This window comes from Pygoscelis adeliae, unplaced genomic scaffold, assembly GCF_000699105.1.
Source record: "Pygoscelis adeliae isolate BGI_AS28 unplaced genomic scaffold, ASM69910v1 Scaffold154, whole genome shotgun sequence".
NCBI lineage: Eukaryota > Metazoa > Chordata > Aves > Sphenisciformes > Spheniscidae > Pygoscelis > Pygoscelis adeliae.
In genome coordinates this window covers 3,030,600-3,038,699 of record NW_008825113.1, presented here as the reverse complement: position 1 = coordinate 3,038,699, position 8,100 = coordinate 3,030,600, and the positions used below count along the sequence as shown (strand labels likewise).

Here is an 8,100-nt window from a genome sequence, read left to right as displayed (position 1 = left end):
ACTTGGTGTCGTCTGCAAACTTACTGAGGGTGCACTCGATGCTCTCGTCCAGATCATTGATAAAGATATTGAACAGAACTGGCCCCAGTACTGAGCCCTGGGGAACACCACTGGTGACCGGCCGCCAACTGGATTTAACTCCATTCACCACAACTCTTTGGGCCCAGCCATCCAGCCAGTTTTTTACCCAGCGAAGAGTACGCCCGTCCAAGCCATGAGCAGCCAGTTTCTCCAGGAGGATGCTGTGGGAAACAGTGTCAAAGGCTTTACTAAAGTCTAGGTAGACCACATCCACAGCCTTTCCCTCATCCACTAAGCGGGTCACCTTGTTACAGAAGGAGATCAGGTTGGTCAAGCGGACCTGCCTTTCATGAAGCCATGCTGACTGGGCCTGATTACCTGGTTGTCCTGTATGTGCTGCATGATGGCACTCAAGATGATCTGCTCCATAACCTTCCCTGGCACCGAGGTCAGACTGACAGGCCTGTAGCTCCCCAGATCCTCCTTCTGGCCCTTCTCGTAGACCAGCATCACATTTGCTAACTTCCAGTCAACTGGGACCTCCCCGTTTAGCCAGGACTGCTGATAAAGGATTGGAAGTGGCTTGGTGAGCCCTTCCGCCAGCTCCCTCAGTACCCTTGGCTGGATGCCATCCGGCCCCATAGACTTGTGTGTGTCTAAGTGGTGTAGCAGGTCGCTAACCATTTCCCCTTGGATTATGGGGGCTTCATTCTGCTCCCTGTCCCAGTCTTCCAGCTCAGGGGGCTGTGTACCCAGAGAATCCATCTGTTTTCTGCCTTTCCAAAACAGTTTCCAAAGGATACCTTCTTGCTTCTAATAACCTCCCTTAACTTGTTGTTTAGGTGTGCTGCCTTCCTCTTCTATTTCTGAGAAGTTGGAGTAGCCCATTATTAGCAAGAGGATGAAAACCAGGTTTCTCTTGAATAGACCTAAAAGCCAGAATTTACCTTGCAGAAGAGTTACTTTGCACCTTCCTGTCAACAGAAATTTTCTTCTCCACAATGAAAGGATTCTTTCTCCTCTGATGTTCTTAGCCAATGCCAAGTCCTGCTCAACCAGCAGCTGAGGATCTCTCTCTGCAATGTTGAAAGAGATCTAAAACTGAAAACTAGCATGGTTTTTAAGAAGAATCTTATACATATATGTGCTTTATTGCCTTTGAAAATTGTTAGATAACTTTACTGTGTACATGTGTGTATGTGTCTACATGAAAGTTAAAAATAATTTCCATACTGTCCCTTACCCCATTTTAAAATATTGCCAGCCAAACATACAGAAAAGTATGTCATTAAAAATGCATAGTGTCACTCAACATTTTGTGATGGTATCTCATTGCCACCATATCTATAATACGCCAAAGGAAAAAGCTATTTTAGGGACCAAGTTACATAGTTTTACTTTTATGTGACAAGAAGAAAATTAAAAAAGATCTGTGTACTATCTCAGCTAGCTCCACAGTCCAACAATCAGAATAGTGAGGTTGTAAATATCCAGTCATTAACATACCTTAAACTGCATGCCCATTTACATACTCCTTACAACTAGCAGAAAGAAACATCAGTGGATAAAAACTAATCCATAAATTGGAATTTTAGACTTGGAGTTTTAAAAGCTGTTTAGAGCACATTAAAATGTAAACAGCTGAGAGTATTGATATCAGTTAGTGATATCAATTTTTTTCCAGTCCCAAATCAATATTTAAAAAAAAATAAATTTAAAGAGTTCTGTTACATTCCAGTCTCCTTTGAGGCCACTACAAAACTTAGATATGCAAAGCTTGTTGATTATAAAAGCTGATGTAAAATGTGAGGTTTATATTGCATTACTAGCAAGCACCTATTCTTGTTTTCTGGGAATACATGGCAATTTCTGCTCCTCTAAGTGGCTCCTCTGACCTAAGTACTGGGCTTAATGACCAAAGGAGTAAAAAAATTATCAAGTGAGGTCAAACTAGCGAGTTGATTGATCCAAGATTTTGCTATCTACATAAGACTTGTCATAGAAAACATCATGGAGAGTTACAGAATATCCAGCTCCCAGACAAATTTTGGGCAACACTTTTTTTGTTTAATATGACTGTGGATGTTTTCAATATCTATATAAATACCAAATTATTTTTCAAGTGCTATCAGCACTCAAAGAGTTAGTCAATTTTACACATTAATTATGTGTGATTATTTTAATATTATCTTAACATTCTTTTAAAAAAAACTTTTTTTTAACACGGCCTACTTCAATTTACTGCTGCTGGCAGAATATGCAAGTTTCAGTAGGAGTGAGCAACTTAACTTACTTACCTTCTACTGTTTTCATTCTACATACTTGCAACAAGCCATAGGCTATCTGGCAACTTACCAAACAGTTCCTTTATATCCATCAGTTCTCACACAGAAGTCTGCAAATTTTACTATTTTGTTAAGAATTTCTTTTTCCACAACATTTTTAAAGATACGAATTTGCACATCATCATACCGAATCTCACAACACCCGGCATCAACCTTCTGCACTAGGAAAAATTACCATTTATTTCTATAGGTTTTGTTCTGATTCTAAAGTACCTCTTATTCAGGATAAGGCCTCACCTGTCACTGTTTTCTTTTCCTGCCAGACTCTTTCAATAATTTTTTTTAATATCTAAATCACTTACTTGTTTTATCTACTGTTGGTTGTCACCCCCTGCATGTTTCATAACATTATTTTCCATATTTGCTAATTTGTTTGAAAGGGAAGTAAAGCTCAGTGCAATTTTCAGTCAGTTCAAGCCCTTTTTAAACTATCTAATGACATTTACCCTGAGGTAATTCCTTTAAAAATTGTGCATTTTTGCTGGAAAATGAGTTAGTTCATTCTTAAATACCTCCAAAATTCCTTGACCAGTATTGTCTAGTTTATGGGATTATCCGCATTTAGTTGCTTGCCTTCCTATCACCGTTTCCTGCTTTTTCAACACCTCAGCTTCCAGCACTGCTTTGTTGCCGATCACAAATAAAATTAAGTATCTCTACACTTCCTGCGATGCAGCAATTTGCAGTGTTTTTACGCTCTTTAGAGGAGTCCTCATCATGCTGTCACTGAAGTTAACACAAAAAGCTCTATAGGTTTCAGTAGCACAGAATCTAGTCCTTTTTACTTTCTAGTGGCTTAATATGGCTCTCTAATTAACATGGACAAAGAATCTACATCTGCATTCTTCTACTCTACTTATGTCTCTTGTTTCCAAGTCTTTGAGCATTTACTTCTTTGTACCTCTCTCAATTTTAACATGACGTACTACCTGGCTTTCTTTAGACCTTCTGTATGGCTTTTTCTTTAGCTTAGTTTAATCTTGATGAGCTTTTTCCACCTTGACATTAGAACAAATAGGTGTATTTTGTTGTCTTCTGTAGCCTTTTCTTGTTTATATACATACGTAGTTCTTTTAAGTCTGATATACTTTAAAGGGTAAGCTTTAATGAAAAAGAAATTTCTGTGCAATGGGAAATGTTTTAGAAAACACGGATAAGATTTAATGTGTATATAGCCCCCATATGTAGTACAGAGATTTTAATTTCTTTTTTATTATCTTCCTCATTTCTGAGGCATTCAGAAACACTGCCACTTACGTGTTACAATGCTGGGATTTGGTACGATTCCTCCACCAAAGATAATGAATTTCAATATGCTTCCTGTTGTTTAGTGAATCAGTTACAGTTATTTCTCCAGCTAGCTCCTTTGCGTTACTTAGGAGTAAAGAAGAGCCTTTCCACTCAGGTGCTCTAAAAAACAATTTTCAGTTTATCAAATACATGCTTCTATAAACTATGTAGTGCTCTAAAAATTGTCCAATACATGAACAACATTTGAAATTACTGTTTTATTAGATTTAATCATCTCTGATCTCTTTCACTTGTATGTTCTCCATATTCTTCTGATGGCAAGTAGTGAATTTTCACATACATTTCTATTGTCATGACTTTGTATTACCTGTACAACTTCGCCCATTGAATTCTGTAAGTATACCGCTGTTCTCTAAGCAAAGATGTCAAAACTATTACAAAAGGAGAAAAAAAAGTATGTTTCAGCTTCCCTATGGATGTTTACCCAATTTGCATAGACTAAATTTTGCTTATTCCAAGTTATGAATGCTATCGTTCTATACCAATTAACGCATACGTTTCAGCTCTGGGTTGAGGCAAATATAGAAGTCTGACTATTCTAAACAATTTAAATATATTTGTTAAAATAAGGTCCCAAAGGAGATCAGTTACATGCAGAAAACAAATGTATGTAACATTCCACTAAAGTTAATATAATTTTTCCATTTGGTTTCAGTTTAGGTTCATCTGTTACCAGAGTTGTTCTAGTTCACTTCTGGTTCAGGCTCAGCAAAACTTGAAAACAACGACTGAAGTTCAAAGTCAAGTTTGCGTTTGGTTAACTCCACAAGCACAATTACATCCAAGATGAATTCAAGCAAAATATGTACCCTTTTAGTCTAGTTCTTTGTGATAAACTCAGGAATAAACAGAATATATCTATTTAATCTTATTCTTGCAGCTGAATGCAGTACTGCAGGAACCAACAACAGTAACAATTATATAAATTAAGTAATAAAGACCTGTCATATCAAAGTAGCTACAGCATTTTTAAATTAATTCAGATCTCCTAAATAAAACTGTGTTAAAAAAAAAAACCACCCCAAACCAACCAACCAAAGAAACAAAAAAACAGGAAAAAAGGGGGAATAAAAGAACTACTTTAAGGGAGAGAAATATTCAGTATGATTTTGTCATTAAAATGCATGTACAGAGAGAGCACCTGAGGATTGCAGAGCAACCTTAATGTTGTCATTACCTAACCTGTGATTCTTTAACTCTGGAATCTAACCAGCACCTCCAAATTCCCAAGAGCTGAGGAAAGCGACAAAAATACCTCCCAAACGCCGCTATATGGCACAGTAGTGATACACACACACACGCATCATCTGTTGGGAATATCTTAACCCCCATGAACAGACCACTGCTACTTAAATTGCCTCAGAGCGATGCAAGTTGCCGCCACCTGCCTGGGTCTGCCCTCAGAGGGAGTAAGCCTGGCGTTTTGCCCCAAGTGCCACACAGGTAGTGGCTGTCAGCCAGGGTGCGGTGACAGGTGAGCTGCCTTCCCACCTCCAGCCTGTGGGCACCAGTATTCCCCTGAGAAGCCCCTTACCCCCTTTTCCCTTTTCATTGCTTCTGCACCTCCACCCTGGGGTGTGGCTGGTGCAAACAAAACACAGTTGGGACTTTCTGAAGGACCTCCCGCTGGCCAAACGAAGCCTAAAATTTTCAGTCACACCATTTGTCCAAATTTGGAGTGGATTTTTCAAGTGGACAGAAGCAGCACCCTCCAGACAATGAGAGGACTCACTGCCAAGTTTCAAGCCTTTGCTCTCAAACTTGAACTGTTTAACTGATTTTGCTGAAATCTTCCAAAATAATTCAGTATGAAGTAGATAGTCAGTAAAGAAAATTTGTAGCTTGGATCAATCAAAAGAAATCAGTTCCTATGAATGGTTCTAGTTAAGCCTGTAACTAGTAACGTGACAGAAACAAATAATACAAGAGATGATAACTTGGTGACTCACGATCTTCCCCTCAAAGAGTTGGATTTGACTCTGATAAACTTTTTTTTTGTATCTTGGGATAAAACTGGTTAAAAGGGGAAGGGACCATCACAAGAAAGTAACAGTAAAAATCAGAGTCGGATTTTGGCAAGCTGAATTGAAGAGATGAGATTGGTATTTGGCTAGGGCATCTCTAATTGTTAGAGCTTGTATCAGCTCAGTCCAGACATTTAGAAACTGATGGGCACATCTGCAAATCTGTTTCGGCCAACAGCCTCCCTAGTCCACCAGAACATACCTTGCATCAGAGGTCATGGTCATGAAGGAGATCTCCAATGCTGGCAAAAAGAACTGCACTAAGAGTGCTGAACTGTCAATACAGAGACCATATTTGGACACTGCACTCATTGGGAGCCAGGGTGCTCCAGAGCGGTTTGTTTGTGATGATCTGTGTTGCTAGGCAGATGGGCAGCTACAGCTTGTACCAACGGGAGCTTTTTCTGGACATGAGACTTCAGTTCCTAGAAATGAGTAACTGAAGTACCTTTAAAAAAGTTTCCTAAGAATGAAAAACACTTGATTGTGAAAGTGATGGCAGAAAAATCTACATACGCAGAAGGCAACTATACTGTCTAGGCTAATATTTTTATATTTCGAGTTCTCCTTTGCTGGGGTAAAAAATAAAAATGAAAAAAAATCCCTCCTTACCCACCTCACAGTAACTAGTAACAGTAACTAGCTCTATGAGGCATGGTACTAATATTCAGTAATCAAAAGTTAAACGCTCCTTTCTCTTTACACTGACCACTTTTGTTCTCTCTTCTGTGAAACAAACACTCTGCAGAATGTGGAATGACTTAGATATCCCACTTGTTTTCCCAAAACAATAGATGCTCCTAATTACAAGGCCATGCACTGTTTTTTGCCACACTTTCCCTAAGCACTGAAGCAGGAAGGGGGCACAGCGATGAGGTGGCCTTCAGTACTGAAGTGCGTGTAGGGGTGAGGAGGAATGGGACAGGACCGTCTTCTCGGCTTCGCATAGCCGAGAGGACTGAATGCAGACTTGGGAGCGCTGCAGACCGCTTCATGTAAGTTGTGAGCGCTTCCCTCCTGTCACTTCTAGAGCCCCTTCATGCTCAGGAATGGTCTCTCTGCACCCTGTTGCTAGGGTGTGGCACTCCCAGCACTGATGGGGTCTGTATTTTTTTTTTTTTTAACTGTGTGAAGCTTAAGAAAATGTATCTTTAGATTGCTACTCCTAAATACCAATCTTTAAAAAATGCAGTTACTTACACTAGGCAACAAAATTGAAGTAACTTTAGAGTCCTTGAGAGGTTTATTAATTCTCTAATGTCTTCTAGACTCATTTGCATTACCTGTTTTCACTGCGAACAGTAATAAAAATGCTAGGAGACTAGTCTTCAAGCATTCTTGGTTTTCTGGTCAAGAGAGAACCTTGACCATTCTCTAGCAACAGCAATCAGGCTTCAAAGACCCATAATGCCACCAATGAACAGTTTCCCAAGTGTCTGTCGTGGGCCACCTAAAGACTTCTTGGAAGACAGCATTCCACAGACAAATTTGTCTTTACCCTTCAGCTGCGCACTTTATGCACATTTGTTAGAGCAGAGCCAGCCTACAGTAGCTGCGTAGCCCACTTCCAGATTTTTTTGTTCAGGCTTTCAGTGGTTCCGTTATTCTGATTGCTGGTACTCAAAACCCAGAAGTCTCTCACAATCCCCTGCTCCCCCACCAAGCTATAGTTTAAGAGTGAATTAAAGAACTCCCACCTTTTAAAATGAGGTAAGAATGGTGTTGCTAGACTCTGAAGCTGGCTTGTGCTTGTAACGTCTCAATGAAATGGCTGCCCTCACTTTTTAACATAGTAAGAACAATGACTTTAGAAAAGCATTAAAAGTCATAACTACATTCATGCTTTATAGATTTCCTTTGGGACTTGAGATACCACTGATGGACAATTTGTGGTCCCACTGAAATCACAGGAATTACGTATCTGTGGTCCACATCTGTAAGAGACTGAAGGGTTTCTCTTGGAACTAAAACGTGACCACACACATTAGCTGTTCACCTGCAACATTTTCCAGACCAGGTATTTCTTTGCTTCAGGTTTTTAAGACAGATTTTCTCACTGTATATTTTACGAGGCATTGCCTTCTCAAATTTATGGAACAAGTTGCAGACAACTTTGAGAACAGAGGCTGGAGTGTTTTTTGAAATTCAATATGCTGAATCATATGTGTAATTATACAAATTCCGTCCTCCTAGATGTAGGTTCTTACGACTGTAAGGCGTACGTAAGACTAATCCCCTTCAGTCTAGTCAGAAGTATAAACTTATAGGCTGCGAAGCCTCTCCTTAGCTCCCGTTGTTACTGCACTAGTTAGAATACGGCCCCCAAGCGCTGCCACGGCACAGGAGCGGAGAGGCCGCGCCCGCAGGGGCCGAGGCAGAGGCGCCAGCCCGCACCGTGG

General features: G+C 39.9%; 1 protein-coding gene across 1 annotated transcript in view; it reads left to right on the top strand.

The window, feature by feature from the left end:
* Positions 1-8,100, top strand: part of DSCR3 (Down syndrome critical region gene 3) — a 35,364-nt gene that overhangs the window by 2,784 nt on the left and 24,480 nt on the right. The gene's annotated exons all lie outside the window — the stretch shown is intronic.